Source organism: Talpa occidentalis, unplaced genomic scaffold (genome assembly GCF_014898055.3).
Source record: "Talpa occidentalis isolate TD23 unplaced genomic scaffold, MPIMG_talOcc4v2.1 talOcc4.16, whole genome shotgun sequence".
In the NCBI taxonomy this organism is placed as follows: Eukaryota; Metazoa; Chordata; class Mammalia; order Eulipotyphla; family Talpidae; genus Talpa; species Talpa occidentalis.
The window spans coordinates 59,875,346-59,895,135 of record NW_023601653.1 but is presented as its reverse complement, the minus strand read 5'-3'; the positions used below and the strand labels follow the sequence as shown (position 1 = coordinate 59,895,135).

The window sequence follows — 19,790 nt, the reverse complement described above, 5'->3', positions numbered from 1 at the left end:
GCCTTTCCTGGGACAGGGCCCGTGTTAGGAGTTGGGACTCTGATGAGAGTCTCTGCTTTCATGGAGCTTCCGTGGTGGTGGGTATAAATAATGGATCAGTCATATCAGTAATAACAACTGGTAATAACAACAAGCCACACTGTTGCCGTCAGCCAAGCACTGTTCTATGTGTTTAACATGAAAAATACTGCTCCCTCCCCAAGATAATATGCATTATGTATAGATTGTTATTATTTCCATTTGACAATTTAAAAAAACAAGTCTTAATGAAGTTTAAGTAACTTTCTCATAGTTACTCCTTTGCAGAGGTGGACTTTAAATCTAGAATGTCTCCAGTACTCTTGGGTGGTAAGGAAAGTAGAAGGAATTGTAGGAATACCATCTAGCTGAGACATGGGGTAGAAATACAAAGGCTTCCTAAGGACATATTGTCTAAGCAGAAACTGGATAGATGAGATATATCCTAAGCAAAATGAGCCTCTGTGAAGCATTCTTGGTCTTTCCACAGGGCAATGGCAGGGAAATGGGAAGAGGAATGTTTGAGGGGCAGAAGGTCTATGCTGAGCTCTGACAGGTACTGCCACCAGGAGAAAGATGGGGTGGGGCAGCTAGAATAAAGAAAACAATCAAGAGCTCAAGTCTTCCCATACACCAAATTAGCCCTCCAGCTAAGAGGCAAAGCTGTGAGAGCTTAGGTATATGAATATTAACTACACAAACTGAAAATAAAGAACTAAAACCTCTATTAGTCTTTCCTCTCCTTCTTGGGGCTCCAGAGCACTGCTTCCAGGGCGAGGGGATGCCTAGGCCTGTGTGGCACATTGCTGGTAATGATGGGGCCGTAGTGGCAATGGGGAGCAGAGAAAGGGCACAGATCCAGAAAGAGCTAGAGTTCATTCCCCTGAGGCCCTCTTTTGTTCTTAAGTAGGGAATATAAAACATGAACAATAATAAAAAAAGAGAAAAAAATCATTTTTTACTTATAATTTGTATTTCTGAGCTGTTTGAGATTTTCTAGTGTGATGCCCTGGTTTTGCAAAAATGAAAAATCTGTTCACAGAAAGAAAAGCCTTCCCTGTGGTCACACAGCTAATTACTGGCATGGTGAAGCACGGGCTTCTGGTGTCCATCCACTGCAATGCCAGACTTTAGACTCCCAGATGGATAGACATTTGTATTGTGGACAGCTTCAATTCCTACCACTAGCAATAGATTTAAAAAGAGATTCATGTGAAGCCTACATTTTTGCTCAGAATTTTAACCAACTTTGCTAATGCAGAACAAGCATTGTGTGCTCTTGAGGGCCCCTAGCTTCACAGTGGCGTGGCATTTCTGCCTTTTGTTGGAATAGCACAGTGTAGGTGGAGATCATGAGTGCTCTCCTTTTGCTGTGAACCAGTGCTGCGGGAAGCACACACCCGAGCAAACACTCCCCCTGCCTGCTGGCCCAGTATTCACAAGTGAGACAGGAAAAACATACTGGGATGAGTGGATGACTCAGGCTGGAGGGAAGAGGAGGAGAGAGGACAACTACATCATTTCATTTTGTGACTCACGGGGCCATTTCTTCGAGTCTGTATTTCAAACAGTGCCAGTTAATTTTAAGATGTATATACCGTTTTGTGATAAATGGGACAGAGACCCAAAAGGACTAAAATTCAAAATGGATGTGAAGAACCATGCTACCAAGTGGAAATGTTGACAGTAAAGAAGAGGACATAAATCAGGAATAGGAGAAAGGAAATAATTAATAGTTATTTTCTAACAGGACCCCAGAACTGCACAGTGGGAGTAGCATAGGGTATAGCTGGAAAAACAGAAACTGTCTAGGTTTTTCAAAGAGGGTATTTAATAGAGGGAAAGTGCTACCCAAAATGATGGAAGAAATGAAAATTTCCTCTAGGAGATGGGGAGGAACAGCAGAAAGGAACAACCACAACTAGAACAGAAGGACAGCAGGAGGAAGTTGGTAACCAGAGCAGAGCATCTGGAGCCTCCCAGGAGAACTGACTTGTGGGAGATGGCATCTTGGAGGGAGGTTTCATGGAGGAAATCTAGAGGAAATGTGGCTACTTCAGGAGGCAGAGAGGGAGCAGAGAAAAGGAGAAATTGGGACTTTCTCTTCTTCCCATCAATCAACCTTCTGCTATTGCCTCAAACTGACCAGACATTAGGAAGCAAAGGACTGGGACCTAGGATATGTCATTCCATTTGAAAGACAGGAAAGCAGGGGAAGGCTGGGTACAGATCCAAAATCCCTCAGGTAATTGACCAGCATGTGGCACAGTTAATGCTAAGGTCGAGCCCTGCAGTGATCTCTGATAGGTCCCAATTGAAGCAGGTTTTCCTTTGGGACTGCTCTCACCAGGAGGTCTACATGTGTGCCTTCTCCTCTCTAGTGCCTCTGAAGTAAGCTCCAAGCTCATTGTCTAGTCACTCAGCTTTAGCGATTTCCTAAACAACTGCAGTGTTTGGGGCATCATAGTTAACCTCCCACTCACCCCAAGACCCTGCTCTGGATCTGCTGTATTTTCTGAAATGAAGACATTGCTCAGCTGTCCCTTAGAAGGAATCCCTCAGAAGGAATTCCTCCTTCTAAGGGACAAGGGAAAGGTCTGAACCCTCAGAGTCCTGATCCAATACAGAGTGACGGTCTGGTGACTCGTGCAGCCTCCTGTGGGATGTCCTTCCCCACCTCCACATTGGACCTCCTTGACACCACATCAGAATTTCCCATGTGGCACTGCGCCTGCGTCTGGAGGCTCTCAGCCAGGGGCAATGCAGCCACTCTTTGGCTCCTTGTTCTCCATGTCCTGCTTCATTGAGCTCTCACATCGAACTTTCCTTCTCTATCAGTTCTTTTTTTTTTTTTTTTTTTTAAGATTTATTTTATTTATTTATTTATTTATTTTGTTTTTTTTTTTTTAATCTTAAATTTTATTTTTATATTCCCCCATACAATTGCAAACGCCCCATTCTGACCCCAATCCTTCCCCTCCCGCCCCCCACCCCCAAAAAGTGTCTCTGGTTCATAGTTTTTTGTTGATTTTGATTTTCACTTTCTTATATTCATTTTCCTGGTCCCTTATTTAAGTTTTCTAGATTCCTGCTATGAGTGAGACCATCCGGTATTTTTCTTTTTCTTTTTGGCTTATTTCGCTGAGCATGATCCCTTCCAGTGCCATCCATGTTGCTGCAAATTGCATGTGTTTATCTTTTTTGAATGCTGAGTAATATTCCATGGTATATATGTACCATATCTTCTTGATCCAGTCATCTACTTTTGGGCATTTGGGTTGTTTCCAAAGCTTAGCTATTGTAAACAGTGCTGCTATAAACATAGGGGTGCAGGTGCTCTTTGGAATTGATGTTTCTGTGTCCTTTGGGTAAATACCTAGGAGTGGAATTCCTGGATCATATGGAAGCTCTATGTTTAGTAGGTCCAGAAATCTCCACACAGCTCTCCATAGTGGTTGGACCAGTTTGCACTCCCACCAACAGTGCAGAAGAGTTCCTTTTTCTCCACACCCTCGCCAACATTTGTTGTTGCTAGTTTTTTTAATATGTGCCATTCTCACTGGTGTGAGATGGTATCTCATGGTAGTTTTGATTTGCATTTCCCTGATTACAAGTGATGTTGAACATTTTTTCATATGTCTGTTGGCCATTTGCATTTCCTCTTCAGAGAAGTTTCTTTTTAGCTCTTCTGCCCATTTTTTGACTGGATTATTTTCTTTGTTGTTGCTGAGTCTCATCAGCTCTTTGCAGATTTTTGTGATCAGTCCTTTATCATTAGTGTTGGGTGCAAAAATGTTCTCCCAGTTGGTGGGGTTTCTCTTTGTTTTTGTTATTGTCTCTTTTGCTGTGCAGAAGCTCTTTAATTTGATGTAGTCCCAGCTGTTTATCTTTGTCTTCACTATCACTGCTTTGGGTGATGTGTCTGTAAAGATGTCTTTGATGTGCAAATCCCGTAGTGTTTCGCCTATATTTCCTTCTATGTATTTTATGGTTTCAGGTCTTATGTCTAGTTCTTTAATCCATTTTGAGTTGATTTTTGTGTATGGTGTGAGGTAGTGGTCAAGCTTCATTCTTTTGCATGTAGCGACCCAGTTTTCCCAGCACCATTTATTGAACAAACTTTCTTTGCTCCAATGCATAGTCTTTGCTCCTTTGTCAAAGATTAGTTGACCATAAATCTGTGGGTTTATTTCTGGATTTTCTATTCTATTCCATTGGTCTGTATGTCTGTTCTTGTTCCAATACCATGCAGTTTTGATGATTATGGCTTTGTAGTATAGTTTGAAGTCTGGGAGTTTGATGCCTCCATTTCCTTCTTTTTTTTTCAGTAGAGCTTTGGCTATTCGGGGTTTTTGGTGATTCCATATGAATTTCATCAATAATTATTCTATTTCTTTGAAGAATGCCATTGAGATTTTGATTGGAATAGCATTGAATCTGTATATTGCTTTTGGTAGGATGGCCATTTTAATAATGTTTATTCTTCCAATCCATGAGCAGGGGATGTCTTTCCATTTCTTTGTGTCTTCTTCTATTTCTTTTAACAGTGTTTTATAGTTTTCTTTGTATAGGTCCTTTACCTCTTTTGTTAGATTTATTCCCAAATATTTGATTTTTTTTGTTTCAATAATAAAAGGGGTGGTTTTTTTGATTTCTACTTCTTCAGATTTATTGTTTGTGTATAGGAAGGCTACTGACTTTTGCATGTTGATTTTGTATCCTGCCACTTTACTGAACTGACTGATGAGTTGAATTAGTTTTTCTGTGGAGATTTTGGGGTTCTCTATGTTTATTATCATATCATCTGCAAATAGTGATAGTTTGACTTCTTCTTTTCCTATTTGGATTCCTTGGATGTCTTTCTCTTGTCTTATTGCTCTGGCTAGGACTTCCAGTATTATATTGAAAAGCAGTGGTGAGAGTGGACATCCTTTTCTTGTTCCAGATCTTAATGGAATTGCTTTCAGCTTTTCACCATTGAGAATTATACTGGCTGTTGGCTTGTCATAGATGGCCTTTATGATGTTGAGGTATGTTCCTTGTATCCCAAGAATTTCAAGGGCTTTTATCATGAATGGGTGTTGCACTTTGTTGAAAGCTTTCTCAGCATCTATTGATATTATCATATGGTTTTTATATTTCTTTTTGTTGATGTGTTGGATAACGTTGATTGATTTTCAGATGTTAAACCATCCTTGTGCTCCTGGAATGAATCCAACTTGGTCGTGGTGAATTATCTTATGGATACATTGTTGGATTCTGTCTCTATCAGTTCTTTTGATGATTTGCAACCCATGAGCGGTGTTAATGAGCACATAATAGTCAAAGGTGGAAGAGAATAAGACAAATAAAACCAAATCTCCTCTGGAAACTTGACCTTTCTCCCTGGAGTAAATCCAAAAGGATGCTATGGAAATTTTCCAGCAACTTGCTCTCTTCATTAAGCCAGCGTGTCGCTGTGAAAATTTAAGAGGAAGACCAAGCTGTACATAAGCCTCTTGACACTGAGGGTTGCCTCAATGATACCGACTGCTCCTCTCATGCAGACTCTGAGCTTAATGTAGTGGGGACTAAGTGTCTTGGAACCCCGGTGGGCTCTGAGCACACCATGAGCTGCTGGGCCTCCACCTCCCCACACACATGAAGCCGAAGGTGAGGAAGGCACTCTCTGGAGTGCTGGGAGCATTAGTCAGAGCAGGGCGGTGGCCACTCCAAAACTGCAAATTATGGATGTCTGCCTCTGCATGTAAACTGTCAAATACAGCTAAAGAGGCTAGATTGGAACCCCATATACCAACCCCTTCTTCTAGCCAACATTCTTTTAACTTCTGCCAAAGCTTTTTTTTCTCACCAAAATAAAGTTGCTTGGCTCCAAAAATAACATCTGTTGCTCAGAGTAACATTTTCAAACAACATAATAAACTGTACTTCCAGAAAATATACACTCCCTGCTTCCCTTAAGGGACCTTGCAGAATAGATGATGTGGGATTCTCGGCTCCCTCATTCCATGCTCTGCTTGCCCCGGGGCAAATGATCCAGCTGTCCTGGGTGGTGGTAGGAGGTACTGTTCAGAGGATCCCCCTTCCCCTACCCACAAGTCCAGCGTGCAGGGACTTGAGTGACTTCAGATTATTGCCTGGCGCAGATGAGCTGGGCAGCCTTTCACGGGCAGAGTGTTTTTCTTCATCTGGGGTCATGGTGCCCTGGAGTATGTACCAGCAAGATCCAAGGAGCTTAAGTAATAACCCCAGTAGCTGTAAAGCCACCAGCACAGTACTGTTCTAGATTCCCTGAAAGTTAACTCTGCTCTCAGATAGCACTTAAGTCTCTCATCACAAACCCTCAGGATTACTCTGCCATTTGCTCATCTGAGACCCTTGTCCTCTCCATTGCTCCCTCTCAATCTTTCAGAGATAGGAAATGGACAAAGACAAGGAGGTGTTTGTGTCACTGTCTGCCCCGTGACTATCTAGAGCTGGCCTGGCCCTCTCCTAGGCAGAGAGCTCTTGTCACAGGAGAATTGGGAGAGGCTTTGTGTGTAATTATGAGCACTACTAGAGATAATTGTAACCCTAATTTCTGCATGTGGGGGTCAGGAGAAGGACTTAGGTCCATGAGGACCCATGGTTTCTAATTTGGGCAAGAATTTGAAAGACATTTATATTGTTATCAACCTCTAGCAAGCGCGAGAGATCGCCCTGCTTTCTGAAGAAGCAAGGCTGTGTGGTGAGGTGGTGGAGAAAAGAGGCTGCTAAAGGCAGTGGAGCGAAAGACAGAGCTAGTGATTCCAGAGTTTCTAATAGTTTGAAAAATGAAAAAGACATCCATTCCCTGGATTTGAAAGAGAATTTTTGAAATAAAACATGATGTACATACAATTCATCCAATTTAAATGCATCCCTCAGTCCTAGGGAGGAGTAACGCGAAGAGGATGGGAGAGTGGGAATTGCAATCTCGACTCTAACCCTGACCTTTGGGACTTGGAAAAGCCTCTCAGTCTCTCTGGGCTTGTTTCCTGATGATGAAACCACACATTCTCCAGCAGACACGCTATTTGAAATTCACATTCACATACATGGAGTCACGTAGTAGTCGACGTCTTCCGAGCATCGTAATCAAGCACTGTATAGCAGGTCTTTGAATAATGCCATTTCTTCTATGTTGTTTGTTATGTTTTTTCTTTTTTAATTAATTTATTTTTTAATATCTTTTTTACGTCATTTTCATTTTTAAACAATGTTTCCTTCCTCCCCCCAACCCCCGCCCCATTATAATGTTAATGAGAAAAAAAAGATGAGTTCCTGGCCAGGGCCACTGTCTGTGCAGTCTGCATCTTTTCCCTCTGTCTACACTGGTTTTCTCCAGAGACTTGGATTTCCTCCCACATCCCAAGCTGTGCATGTGAGTTTCATTGGCCTGTCTGAGTTGCCCCAGGCAGAGTGAGTGTGTGTGTGTGTATGTGTGTGTGTGTATTTATGTACGTTCCCCAAGATGAAAAGGCATCCTGTCCAGGGCTGGTTCCACTGTTATGCCCTGAGCTGCCAGGATGGGTAAGCAGATTAGAAAAGGAATGAGTGAATGAATGAATGAATGAATACAAATGATTTTTTAATATTAAAAGTGTTTGGGGTCTTTATTTAGATATTTGGTGATACTTTTGTGACCAGAAATATGCCCTAGCCACTTAACACTTGCTTCTATCAATGAGCTTTTAGCCAGGCTGGTTTTGTCATATGTTATTTCACTTAAAGTTGATTTTTCCAAGAATCTATAGAAGAAATTAAGTGAGGACTTCCTGAATTGCTGGACAATACTGGACTAGATGGCTTTTAAGAATGCTCCTGACTTAAGATCTTATTACCTCTGTGCTCATGCTGTTTCCTTATCTAAGGTCAGAACATTAATGAGATACATTGTCTTGAAAGCAAGGCAAGTCTTCTTAAGGAGATATTGCATAAGCTGGTATTGGCTTTTCCCTCCACTGAAGGAATAGTTCAGGCATGTGTAAAGATACTGGAGGGTTACTCTGATTTGGCTTTCTCCAGTGGGCCCCTGTAGGGGTCCAAGCACAGAATTTTTTGCAGACTAGTCCCAGGCTACATTAATGAGACTGTCTGTTGGGGAGCTAGAGTGATCCAGCCTCTACTTCAACCTCCTGTTTCCTCTTAGTGCGATCCTTCAGGTTCTGCATTCGAGCAACCCCTCATGAGCTCCTGACTCTTCTGGAGCAGTGGTTTTCAAAATTCAAAACCTTCAGACTTGTGACACAGAGGCTGATTGCTGGACCCCACCTCCAAAGCTTTTGATTCAGTGGAGCTGGGGCCTGACAATTTGCATTTCTGAGATGTGGGTGCAGGTGGTGAGGAAGGTACAGAGGATCCCCACTCTGCTGCAGCTCTCATAGGCTGGGCATTAAGATGCCCCTTTATATGTGCCTTAGAAACAGGTAGTCTGAGGCTTTGGTTCTGATGGGAACTGAAATAGAAAAAAATGCTTTTAAAAAGGTGGGTGATAGGTATGAACTTCTAAAATAGATAACATTGTTATATAAATTATGGCTGTAACACCTGAAGGGAAGGATCTTATACTTCCAAAATATATACAACAAGGTAAACCAGTGTTACTTCAATTTAAAAAAATAGGTAATGTAGTTATATAAATTACATCCAAATAAATACACTTTTTTCATGTAGACTTCTCTTTTTAACATTTTTATAAAGACATAAAATCACCTGGTATCTTTCATTAGTTTCCTCTTCCCCTCCACCCGCACCCCCAATTGAATAAAGTTTTAATTGACTCTTTGCCCAAATCAAGGCAAAAGGCTTTCAGATCGGCAACATAGATTTACAAATTATCCTTGGAAAGTTGAATAATAATTAGAAACTATGCCCTGAGAGAATGTAAAGTCAATTTTAGATTTTAGTTTTCCCTTGATTATACCTGCAGGTCCGACTTATGATTGCTTCTCATCTAATTAACCAATTAAATTCTTAATCTTTTTGTTGTCCAACTCAGAGCTCCAAGGCACCACTGTAATGGAACATTCCATCAAAACAGAAATGTGTGTAACTTTCTGCTTTCCTAAAAAGATTATGTTTCCTGAGATTTATGTGCCATTTTCACACCCCGTGTTAATGATTTGGATGTGTCCCCTATAGCTTCAATTATCTACCACATACCAGAAATGAAGTCAAAGCAGGTTCAGTCTCTGCCCTTCCTTGCTCTGCTTGTCCTGTTACAGTCAAGCCACAGGACAGGGAGAGCTTCCTATTCCAAGTCTAGAGACTCAGCCTCCACCCAGCAATAATGCTCACTGATTCCAGAACCTCGAGAAAGGCCTTGCTGCCACAGACTTTTCCACTTGCTAAATGGAACAATAATCTGTGCCTGGACGACTTCAGAGTGTTGTTTTGTTGATCAAATGAACAAACAGAACCTGAGTGAGAACACCTTGGAAACTGTTAAAATACAGCAACTTCTCCTTCCTGGTGTCATGTTCCAGGGTAGTGTGCTCTCTGCAGTGGACTGTTAGTTCAGAGCCTGTGCTCCTGCCCTCAGAGTGGTTCCTCATCTGTGTGCGGCTAGCTCCTCCGTGACCAATGAGAGGCGAGGATGACCCCATATCACTCACCCATAGTCCACAGTGCTGCCATTCCCCTGCTCTGCTACATGTTAATGTCTCTTCCAGACACATGATCTCTCTTATCCTTTATAACCCTGCACAGTTAACATTATTCCCCCCATTTGCAGATGCGGAAACAAAGTGCAAATTCTTCTTGTCTGCCCAAATACATAGTAAGGGGCAGAACCCAGCCCTCTCAAATGGTCTATGGCTTTCCATCTGAAAGAGTACTTCTCAGAATATAAATTAAGAAACAGGTAGGTAGGTAGGTAAATAGGCAGACAGACACACAGATGATGGAGGGACAGAAGTACAGAGAGATAAACAGCCAACCAAATGGTGTATCCTGCTGATACACTAAAGCTTTCTCTTTTGTTTAAGAACATTATTTTAATGACTTCTGGGAAGAAATGGTTAGATTTGATTTATAAATCAAATATGTATGAAGGAAAGGAAATAAAATAAGAGAACAGAAGTGACCTCTGGTTTGCCAGTGAAATGAGTTATAAACCCAAATACACCCATGAGGTTTGCAGTGGTGATATTTAGATAGTTTCACCTTTCACAGGTTCTATAAGATTCAGCCTATAAAAGCATATCTGTTGTGTTCCTTCTAACTATAAGTGTGCAGAATTTTATTTTTTATGAGTTCCTAGTCAGACATTCATGTGACACCAATTACTGGTCAATACTAAACTTCTCCTTTTAATGATTAACCCTCACTTCTTATGGAGTGCAGGAGGTGGGACATAAACAGAATGAGATATCATGTAAGCATTAAAACAAGAAGGGCCCACATCACCATGACATTCACTTAAAAGTGTGTGTGTGTATATACTCATCAGGCATCTACAATGCAAGGATTCTGTGGGTACCAGAGGTTAAGACCCTCATTGCAAAGTGTTAGTGTTTTTATTGTCATAAACCCCAATAGATTTAAAGTGAGAAGTACAGTTGGAAATAGCACTTATAACTGAACTCAACTAGTCAAATGATAATAAGACTTAGGACCCGTCACCATAAAGAAATAATTTGACTTAAATAAAATGAATGCTCTAAATTACTTAAGAATGAACATTTATGTCAACTATGGACTTGGGTGACAGTGAAGTGTCACTGTGGGTTCATTGATTGTGACAGACTTATCACTCTGCTGTGGGATGTTGATAGTGGGGGAGGCTGAAGGAGGCAGAGTTTATATGGGAACTCTTCTGTACTTACCCTCAATTTACCCGTGAACCTAAAACTGCATTAAAAAAGTGAAATCTATTTTAAAAGAGAAATATTGATCCTTTTTTTTAAAAGGCATACTTTCTAGATCTTTACTCTCAAGTGCATTTTACAAGCAAGCAGGGACCAATGGCTTCCAGTCTTGAGTACAATAAACTGGCCTGGAAGCTAAACTCTACATTAGCTTTTGGTCATAAACTTTGTTCTGAATGGATGCATTGTGAGGAAATTTGCAGAATTCTACAGTGGTAAGGCTTTCTGGGTCAAAAAGATGTTTCTAGCTCTCATTAACAGTACACCCTGCCTCCTAAATACTTTAGCTCCCCAAAGAGAAAATGAGCCTAAACAACCACTTAAATAAAATCTAAACCATTTCCTAACAATCTAGGGAATTAGAAATTATCTTTCCCTTTTACAATTGGCCTATGAGCATAAAAGCTCTGCTCACTGGAATGTAAGGAAGCTTTAGAAAATTTCAGCTATATGCATAGGTTATTTTTCTCTTTGACCAAAAGAGAGACTCTAGTTGACATATTTATTGTGTTGATCACTGTGGTAACAAGAACAACAGTTTTCTGGTCTTTTGGCTTATGTAGATCACTCTGATGGGATGCCACTGCCTTGCTTTGGGATGTGAATGTTCACCTGTTTCGGAGACTTTAATCTGAACTGCCAATTGGTGCTTGGTATTCTTGCTGCCTGTGTTTGCATTGGCTAATACCATTAATTTTTACACGGCCATGTGGTCTTCTGATTTCTCCCCACATAGAAGATTTTGAACTGATAGTACTTATGATACATGGTAGACATTGAACAAATATTTTAATTGAAAGACTAATGGAGGGCCTTCCCTGGTGGTGCAGGGGGTTAGCACAGCACTGTGAAGCTATCCACAGCCTCTACAGCACTAGTTTGATCTCTGGCCAGCTAGTGAGCTACCCACACGGTGCAGCAGACCTCTCCTGTCTCTCCTGCTGCTCCCCTCAGCAGTGTATTTCAGTCAGTCTGCCTGTTCTACTTCCCACTCTGTCTCTGGTGAATTCTCTTACTCCCCTGCACCTCTGGTCTGTACCCCAGTTCTTGTATGCATACATAAATCTTTTTTAAAGAAAGACTAATGGAGTGAAATGAATGCAAGGTGAGTTCAGTGACCAAATAATTGGAATGATTATATAAGTTATATAAGTTATATAAGACCAGCGAGTTATATACAAGTTATATAAGACCAGCAGATATGATTGGCCAATGGATTGTAGTTAAACTGGGACATCTTTCATGGCAAGCAAAGAAAAAAGGGAGCCACTGAAAGATTCTGAGAGGGCAGGACATGGCCAAAGGGTGCCTTAGTAAGAATGTGATTGGGAATAAGGAGTCAAGGTCAATCTCTAATAGACAGTCCTAAAAAAGCAATTTTCCTTTTTATTTTATATTGTTACTGAATTATGTAAAATGAGTTTTAGATTAACCTGAAAGTTCAATAAAATAAAGTATGCAGTTTCCTTGCATTCATACAAAAGAGTACTTTGTAATGGATGTATTTCTATGGAAGAGAACATTAACACACTGAGTGCAACCTACCTAAAATAATAGAGGTCATTGGTTAAACATCTTTGTTAAAATTATGCTAATAATTGTGATATGTAGCCTACAAATTTTCATGATATTTTAATTTTGATGAAGTCTAATTTACTGTTTTTCTTCTACTTTATATTGTTTATGTCATATAGATGAAACCACTGTTTAACCCAATGTTGCAAATACTTGCAGTTTTTCCTCTTAAGTTTAGATCTTGATCCATTTTGACTTAAATTTTATAGATGGTTTAAGGTACCTCACTCTTTTACTTATGGACAGTCAGTTCCAGAACCATTTGTTGGAAGACTATTCTTTCTCCATTGGATTGTTTTGGTACCTCTGTCAAATCAAGTAGCCCATAAATATGAGTTTATTTCTAGACTTTTAACTCTATTCCTTTCATCTGCATGTCTATCCTTAACCCCAGTGGCATATTGTCCTGGTTACTGTAGTTTTGCAGTACATTTTGAAATCAAGAAATATGGCTCTCCAATTTTTTTTTTTTGTTTGTTTGTTTCAAGATTGTTTGGATAATCTGGAGCCATTGCATTTCCATATGAATTTTAGTGTCAGGTTGTGATTTTCAGCAAAAATCCCAGCTGAAATCTTGATAGTGATTGTGTGGAGTGTGTAGAACAGCTTGGAGAATATCATGTCATCTTACCAATCCTGATTTTTCCAGTATATGAACATGGACTGTCTTTGTACTTTTCGACATTTTCTCAACAGTGTTTGTAATTTTCAGTTTACAAGTATCACACTTCTTTTTTGAAATTTATACCTACACATTTTATTCTGTTTATACTCTTTCAAATGGAATTGTTCTATTTCACTTTTGAATTGTTAGTTGTTAGTGTGTAGAGATAGAACTGGTTTCTGTACATGATCATGTCATCTGTAAACAGAGATTGCATTGTCCTATCTTATCTGAATTCCTTTTTTTTTGGTTTAAATTTATTTATTTATACAAGCACTGGGTACAGTCAGAAGCGCGGGAGGGTGAGAGAATTCACCAGAGCCAGAGCGGGGAGCAGAACAGGCAGTGTGATGAAATACGCTGCTGAGGGGAGCAGCAGGCATGGCAGGAGAGGTCTGCACGGCATGTGGGACCCTTGCTGGAGGCCGGGGATCGAACCTGCGCTGCAGAGGCTGCAGACAGCTTTGCAGCCCAGCGCTCAACCGCAGCACCACCAGGGAGGCTCTGAATTCCTTTTATTTTAAAAAGGAACATTTATACTGCATACATTTACCTCTGCAGTTATCTTTACTGATGCTCTTTATTTGTATTTTTTTTAAAGATTTATTTATTCGTACAAAAACTGGGGTATTTGCCAGAGGCACAGGAGAGTGAGAGGATTCACCAGAGTCAGAGGGGAGCAGAACAGGCAGATGGACCGAAAACACTGCTGAGGGGAGCAGTGGGCGAGATAGGAGAGGTCAGCCGTGCCATGTGGGAATCTCCCTGGCCGGCCGGGACTTGAACCTGTGCTACAGAGGCTGTGGACAGCTTCACAGCACTGCACTCAACCCACTGCACCACCAGGGAGACACTGATTCTCTTTATTTCTTCATATGGAGTCAAGTACTCTTGTGTCTTTTTCAGTTCTGCCAAAAGGCTTTTTACTTTCATGTATTTTGTAAGGCAGATATTTGAGGGACAAATTCTCACAGTTTCTGTTTTTGGGCTGAGTCTTCATTTCTGCTTCATTTTTGAAGCAAAATTTGCTGGATGGTGAAGTCTGTTGATTCTTTTTCTTTCAGCATTTGGGTATGTGTTCCCAGTTGTTAGTCTTATGGGGATCCACTAATCCACCATAGATGATAATTTTTCTTTTGTTGCTTTCAAAATTCTTTTTTTTTTTTTTTTTTGCAGTTTTGACTGTGATATGTGTAAGTGTGGCTTTCTTTGACTTTATCTAAGTTGGAGTTTCTTCATCCTCTTGGATATAGAGATTAATGTTTTTTTTTTTTAAATCAGACTTACAGAATCTGTTTCTTCAAATAATCTTTCTTCTTTTTCTTCCATGCTGACATTCCCATTATACATATCTGTAATTGTTAATGGTATTTGACAGGCCTCTGAGGCTCTGGTTACTTTTTCTTCTTTTTTCCTTTTGATTCTGCATGCTGCATAATCACAATTAATAGACATTCAAGTTCACTGATTATTTCTTTTGCCAATTAAAATCTGCTTTTGGGCCTTTAGTGTATTTTTCATTTGTTTCTTTTATCTTCATAACCAGAATTTCTGTTTGTTTATTTATGATTTCTATCCCTTTATTGATATTCTCTTTAGTGAGATGTCACTGTCATACCTTTACTCCTTTGAACATATTTTTAAAAGTTGATTTAAAGACTTTGTCTACGAAATCTAAAATCTGAGAGCATGTTGGAACAGTTTCCACTGACTGCTTTTTTCTCTTTGTATGAATGATACTATCTTATTCCTCTGTGTTTCATATTTTTTTCTGAACATGCAGATATTTTAAATAATATAATGTGGAAACTCTGGAAATTACGTCACCCCATTGCAAACAAGTTTTTTTTGTTGTTATTTTTCTTCCTTTTTTAAAGATTTATTTATATAAGAACCGGGGTACAAGGCAGATGTGCAGGAGGGTGAGAGGAGTCACCAAAGACAGAGTGGGGAACAGAACAGGCAGACTGACTGAAATACACTGCAGATGGGAGCAGCGGGTGAGACAGGAGAGGTCTGCTTCGCCATGTGGGTATCTCCACAGCCGTGGGGATCGAATCGGCACTGCAGAAGCTTTGGACAACTTCACAGCGCTGCACTCAACCGCCTGCGCCAACAGGGAGGCCCTGTTGTTATTTTTCTTGTAGTTGCTGTTGCTGCTGCTGCTGCTGTATGACATTTTTTTTTTTTTTAACTTTCTTGGACCAGTCCTATAAAATTATTTATTCTCTGTGGTATGTAAGTGCTGAAATCTCTGTTCAGATAACTTATTAGTCAACTAATGATTGGTTGGAGATTTCTTTCAATACTTTGGAAAAAAATGAAGTCTCCCAACCTGTCAGACTCTGTATGTGTGTTGAAGTTGCTTTCAATGTGCAGGCAGTCAGTTTACAACTCTGCCTTAGACTAAATTTTCTGCTTGTTGAGTTTTGAGATCAGCCAGACATGAGAGACTGAGACCCTCTAAGGTCTTTTCTGGGGTATGTGTATAGTCTTCTACATATGTGTAGCCTTCTAGATCCCCAGGACTATGTTAGACCTTACAAAAGCCTCCACGGATATCCCATTTCTCTCATCTTCCTTTTAAGCTTCTGGCCAGGCTCTTATCTTCTGTGATGTTAATCACCACTGAATATATACTTTTTGACAACTGCCTTGGGGGGTAGGGCTTTCCTTCCAACAGGTGTACTGAGTCAGATCAAATAACAACACTGTGAATGGACTTTTCCAGAGTGTGAGATCAGTCAAACAGTGACATTGCTCTGCAGGTGAACCTTTTTGTGGAGTTTCAAACCTGATCTACCTGCGCCTCCAGAAACTGCAGGCTGACATTTTCATAACTATTATGGTTGTGAGACTGGTGTTAAGACTACTGCAGAGCTTGGGGGAACCTGATAATGGTAGATCAAGGTAAAATATCACAAACCTTACAGTTTTTTAATGAAGGCCAGCAGTTTTACATGAATAAACTCTTTTCAGATTGTTACATGACTTTGGTTAATGTACAGAGGTCTAAACATTTTATTTGATGACTTCACCCGTGTTTTTATTGTTTTTATGGAAGGGTGAATTTGCAAAGGTCTTTCTTCTGCCATTTTAGAAGTCTCCTACCATCATTATTAAAAGAAAATGAATTTGGTTAAAACTTCATTCATTGTAAATGATTCTTCATCTTTATTTTTATCTACTTCATTTAGATAATTGTGTATTTTAGTTCAAAGTTCATGAATTTATGACACATAGCAGAAACCTAAATTTTCCTACTTTTTTTCAGTCCATTTTTCCTATGACATAGTTCCTTGTTTTATATAGAAGATTCATTGTCCTCAGTGATCCTCCTTTTTCTTCTCCTATTTTGGTTATGCCTGTCTTATCACTGGTCCCCAGGATAGAACACAGTATTCCTATGCAGTTAGACCTTTGCTAAATAAAGGATTTTCCATCCTCCCATTGGAGATGTTATGCTTCTATTGCTGTTGTCCAGTCAGTGCACATTGCTTGATTATATGGATCTACATAGATTATATGAATCTATTTCCACTTGAAGTAGGACATTGGATAGTGCAAATTATAAAATAGATGCTGAATCAGTTAGTTTTCCCCTATTTGGAGGTCAGGTATTTGGGTATATTGGAATATGAAAATGGTCAGAAGGCCAGTTGACTAAAACACATTTTTTTTCCAATGGTTGCCAGGATGCCTGTAAAATAATGTAAAGAAAAATATCCACCCACTTTTAGGATCTAAGTACCAGAGCTTGGAAAATTTCATTTTGTTCCTTAATCTTAAAAAATTATATTAACATACAAATTATTCTTCCATTAGGAAATGTATAGCCTTAGAGTAACTTCTAATATTTGATTTCTCAATTAAAAAACTCACTCCTAGTAACTAAACACAGACACAGACACAGATACACACACATACACATACACACACACACAAACACACACTAACTCACCTCTTAAAAATAAAGAATTCAGAAAGGACAAATTTATTTGCCCACTAAACCTTTCTGACATCTTATTAAAATGTTATCATTATGGGGCCTCCCCGGTGGAGCAGCGGTTGAGCACTGGGTTGCGAAGCTGCCCGCGGCCTCTGCAGTGCCGGTTCGATCCCCGGCTGCTCCCCGGCCACCGGAGGAGGGTCCCGCATGGCGCAGAGACCTCTCCTGCCGCCCGCTGCTCCCCTCAGCAGTGTACTTCGGTCCTTCTGCCTGTTCTGCTCCCTGCTCTGGCTCTGGTGAATTCTCTCGCCCTCCTGCGCTTCTGACTGTACCCAGTGCATGTATAAACAAAACAAACAAATAAATAAATAAAACATGCCTCTATAAAAAAAAAATGTTATCATTATGTAAGGAAACCATGATTTTATTGAAAATGTCCTCACTCAGTTTTTCTGTATCTAAGTGATATATGGGTACATATATCCTTTACTTACTTTCAAATAAATTTAAAAACATTTTTGCCTGATAACTTCTCATTTTTAAAAAGTTTAAAACTCATATGGAAACCACCCCCTCTGTAATCTAGCCAATCTATTTATTTGATTCTTCTGGAATTCATTCCATTGTTTAATGGAACATATTAAAATGTATTTCTTCTTAATAAGTTCCATGACTCCATGTTGAACACAAAAAAAGCAGCAGAAGTCATCACAATATACTTTAGAATTGAAGACACTTAAACTATCACATTGAATGATCTTTTTTTCCAACTCTCTCTCTTATAAACACCCAGGCTACACCTAAAAAATCTAAAGGATAGGCCAAGATATATTTTCCAAGACAGAACCAATGAAGCAGACAAGGAATGAAGGCACAAAAGACAAAATGAGAAATTAAATTATAATCTCTCTGTTTCCATTTCATTTCAATGTATATCATCTAATAATTAGATTTACTGCTTATTTCCATAATATTAGACTACTATTTCTGGCATTAACCAGAAGCATGGAACAAAGGGAGTTGGATGCATATAGCTAGATATTTAAGTGCCATCATCCTCAGCTCTATTCTTTTCAACAGGTTGAAACCCTTATGGGCTGGATGACTCAACAAACGGATTTTCATATTTTTATTACTGAAGTGGAACATGAAAGGGAGAGGTAAGCACTATCATGGAGGAATACTTCACTGTTCTTTCATTTTGGCTGTGTATTAAGAAGAGCATGATTCTATAATGAAGTAAATTTATCAGTAGCACTAAACTATCTAGAAATGGCTCTCTATTCCTCTTACTCAATTTAGCCATTCTTCTCAAAATAATGCCGGTGGTTTTCTGTAATATTGTATTTTGGGAGGCCTCTGATGAAATTATGAATACTGGGGACCTTGGCAACTATGCATGCACTTGAACTATACTCTGCAAAACTAAGTAACAGAAATGATCAATATACTCTGAAGAAAGGCAACCAGCCATCGGTTTGCTTTTCATCATTTTTATAGAGTATTATTTTATTTGGGGGAGAAAATAAGTTTGGAAGTCATAGAAGCCTAGATTTGAGTTCCAGGTTCATTTCTGTACTAATTGTGTGACCTTATGCAACTTACTTATTAAAGTCAAGCCTCAATTTCCTCATCTGTAAAATATGGATAATGACACCTGTTGTGAGGATCAATCATAAACATTAAATTGCTACATTGAAAGGAAAGTTTGTCCTGCATACTCCAATATTTTCGCCTAGGACATATACACAGCCACATTCTCCAAATTCTCAATTTACATGGAGAGTCCCTAGAAGAATCAGCCCATTAGTGATATGAAAAGCATTTGCTAGTCTGACAAGGTTCTTTCTGTCATTATATAGCTGTTTCTTTTATGAAGTCTTAGCTGTGTTAAAAATCAAGTCAACTCTTTTATTCCAGTTGCAAGAAGTAAGTGTCTACAATGCATTTTTTCAATTGATTACTAGGAGTTTGTGATGAGATTACTACTTTATTACTTTTCCTAGCAGATATATTGCTCCAAAACACAACAGTTTCCCTTTGCCCAAGTTAAAGATTGTAGATATCAGAAATGTAGAAGTAAAATAAAGATGGGAAGGGAGATAGCAGAACAGTCAGACAGGAGGAGGCTGGGGAAGAGAGGGTGGTAGGGGTGTGTGTGTGTGTGTGTGTGTGTGTGTGTGTGTGTGTTGGGATGGTGTTGGTGAGTGTGGCTACTTGTTAGCTATCCTGACTCCAAGCCAAAGCCCTGGATTGTCCTTTTATTAATGCAATTGCTTCAGACAGCAGTGATTTTCTCCTGACATGATCAGTCATAACTGTTTGCAATCGCAGAGATGATTTGGAACACAAGGGTCTGTAAGCCAGGGCAGTTTGGAGAAGACTGAAAGCTAGCTTCCGCATTGCTTGTATCTATCTAAATTGAACTCTAGAACTTCACTGAGGTCTCTGCTATCAATCACTGTTCAAGTCTAGGATGAAAGTTGTGTATCTGCTCAAAGCAAGCTTCTGCCCCACAGTGCTGAAATTAAGTGAATAGATTTTCTGAATTTCCACCCCAATATTTGAAGTATCTGGCTCATCCCCTTGGATGCATCATCTTCATCGTTTATGGTGCACCTTTCTCCAAAAAAATTGTTAGGAAATATTTGTTTGCTGCCATGTAACATCCAGAAATATCAGGGCATTAAGAGAT

General features: G+C 39.6%; 1 protein-coding gene and 1 long non-coding RNA gene across 3 annotated transcripts in view; one reads left to right on the top strand and one right to left on the bottom strand.

Moving 5' to 3' along the window:
• The window catches only part of RERG (RAS like estrogen regulated growth inhibitor), a 112,800-nt gene that overhangs the window by 50,005 nt on the left and 43,005 nt on the right, over nucleotides 1–19,790 (bottom strand). The window lies entirely within an intron of this gene.
• Nucleotides 1–19,790, top strand: part of LOC129145987 (uncharacterized) — a 193,827-nt gene that overhangs the window by 140,874 nt on the left and 33,163 nt on the right. Inside the window, exon 5 of the long non-coding RNA XR_008552262.1 lies at nucleotides 18,176–18,255. This is a non-coding gene — a long non-coding RNA (uncharacterized LOC129145987). The remainder of the gene's footprint in view (nucleotides 1–18,175; nucleotides 18,256–19,790) is intronic.